This window comes from Schistocerca cancellata, unplaced genomic scaffold, assembly GCF_023864275.1.
Source record: "Schistocerca cancellata isolate TAMUIC-IGC-003103 unplaced genomic scaffold, iqSchCanc2.1 HiC_scaffold_328, whole genome shotgun sequence".
Classification (NCBI taxonomy): Eukaryota; Metazoa; Arthropoda; class Insecta; order Orthoptera; family Acrididae; genus Schistocerca; species Schistocerca cancellata.
In genome coordinates, this window is record NW_026046346.1 from 15,001 (window position 1) to 17,500 (window position 2,500).

General features: G+C 57.0%; 1 non-coding gene across 1 annotated transcript in view; it reads right to left on the reverse strand.

Moving 5' to 3' along the window:
- The window catches only part of LOC126117853 (small subunit ribosomal RNA), a 1,909-nt gene extending 1,477 nt beyond the window's left edge, over positions 1-432 (reverse strand). Inside the window, exon 1 of the ribosomal RNA XR_007525561.1 lies at positions 1-432. This exon is cut by the window's left edge and continues 1,477 nt beyond it. This is a non-coding gene — a ribosomal RNA (small subunit ribosomal RNA).
- Positions 433-2,500: the final 2,068 nt, after the last annotated feature.

Here is a 2,500-nt window from a genome sequence, read left to right on the forward strand (position 1 = left end):
GGATGTGGTAGCCGTTTCTCAGGCTCCCTCTCCGGAATCGAACCCTGATTCCCCGTTACCCGTTACAACCATGGTAGGCGCAGAACCTACCATCGACAGTTGATAAGGCAGACATTTGAAAGATGCGTCGCCGGTACGAGGACCGTGCGATCAGCCCAAAGTTATTCAGAGTCACCAAGGCAAACGGACCGGACGAGCCGACCGATTGGTTTTGATCTAATAAAAGCGTCCCTTCCATCTCTGGTCGGGACTCTGTTTGCATGTATTAGCTCTAGAATTACCACAGTTATCCAAGTAACGTGGGTACGATCTAAGGAACCATAACTGATTTAATGAGCCATTCGCGGTTTCACCTTAATGCGGCTTGTACTGAGACATGCATGGCTTAATCTTTGAGACAAGCATATGACTACTGGCAGGATCAACCAGGGAGCTGCGTCAACTAGAGCTGAGCAGCCGGCCGCCCGGGAGTGTGTCCCAGGGGCCCGCGCGAACACGCAAGCGTCCGCTCAATTATTCTGCAAACAGGAGGAGGCTGAGCTCCCCTGCACAATACACCTCGAAACCCTCTCAGGTCCCGGCGGCGCGCAGCGCCGTCCTAAGTACTTGGTCGGGTTCGAGAGAGGCGCAATCGCCCGGAGTTAGGCGAGTAGACGCTTTAGGTGCGACCACCCGTGCTCCCAACTGAGCTTGCCGCTGCCGACAGAGGCCCGGGAGCGTGCTGTCGTGGCATTGCCGGCGGGAGACAACACGCGCCACCTACGGTGACCGGCAGCTCCAACGCCAGCGCCACAGAAGGGCAAAGGCCCCACGTGGGTGCCGAAGCGAACTCTCCCAGCACAGCGCACGTGCCAACACGTCTGCACAACTGCGATACAAACCACCAGCGAGAACCGCTGGGGCGACCGAGCAGCAGACGGCGTCGCGGCGCCGAGTGCCGGGCGGCGGCGCATCCTCAACGCACACAGTCCTCAGTCGGACCAGCACACTGCAGATGTCCACCGCGCTTCGCACCGGGCCCGCGAGGACCCACTTTGGCCGCCCGGCGCCGCGCGCAGGGTGCCCCGGCGCGCAGCTGCGCCGCCTGCCGCGTCCGTCGGCCGGCGCGCCTGCCACTGGGCGCCCCCACCAGCCGGCTGTAGCGCGTGCGCCCACGCACCGCGCGGCCAGCACGCCGGGCGGCCCCCCCTCACCGGCCGGGGACGGTCCCACCCAGCCACCGCCGCGTATCGCTTCACACACAGATTTGCCCTTACTGATTTACCTCCAGCAACAACAACCGCACCACAATGGGTTTACCAGTTGTTCATTTGCGTTGCGTCACGTCACCAGCAAACGTAGACGTCCATCCCAGTTTGCAAATGCAACGATTATTGCATACCTGTCTGTTAGGTGTCACGACACACTACGTCTGCCCACATACACGCAACAAAATGTGCACGACTAGAGAACACGTGGGAGGTGGCCCCCTACGTATGCGATGTCCATTACGAGACCGACTGTCAACCAGCATCTGTACCATGTCGCAGATGTGGAATGCGGTGCACCATGCTATCACACTGTGTGAGAAGAGACGACTACGTTTGAATACACGCGCCACTACATCAACAGACGGCTCATGCTGATCGCCATCCAGGGCGTCCGTTACTCCCACACGTCTCTATGGCGTACCACACTGCAATGTAGCTGTTATGGGGAGACGGCACGTGGCTGAGTGCACAACATTTGGACCGTATGGTTCGCTGTTGTTGGGCGCAGTCGTACGGTCACACATGTGCCACAGCGTATCATTCAGTACATACGGACCTATGTGCAGTACAATGTGAGGATTAAGCTTACGATATCAGCGGACAGTGGACACAGGCCGTACCACGACGTAGACTGAGCGCTTCGACATGCGAATGCCAGTGAACAGCTGCGAAGGGCATTGAACACGCAAGCACCTGAACGACCAGCGTGCGAAGGCAGGGTGGAGGGGGGGGGGCGATGTACATCCTGCAGTTGTCCACATTACAGTGTACAGCGGGAGCATGTAAAAAGTAAGCAACACTTGCGAAGTGTTCAACATGAAACGACACACAAGAGGGTGGGCGGTGCGAGTAGCGAACTATATTCAGAGGGTTGTGGTTAGACAACACTAGATTAATGTAACGTGTCATATGCCAATTACAGAGCAGGTTAAGGCACAACGTGGGTTAGGTTAAGGCACAACGTGGGTTAGGTTAAGGCACAACGTGGGTTAGGTTAAGGCACAACGTGGGTTAGGTTAAGGCACAACGTGGGTTAGGTTAAGGCACAACGTGGGTTAGGTTAAGGCACAACGTGGGTTAGGTTAAGGCACAACGTGGGTTAGGTTAAGGCACAACGTGGGTTAGGTTAAGGCACAACGTGGGTTAGGTTAAGGCACAACGTGGGTTAGGTTAAGGCACAACGTGGGTTACGTTAAGGCACAACGTGGGTTAGGTTAAGGCACAACGTGGGTTAGGTTAAGGCACAACGT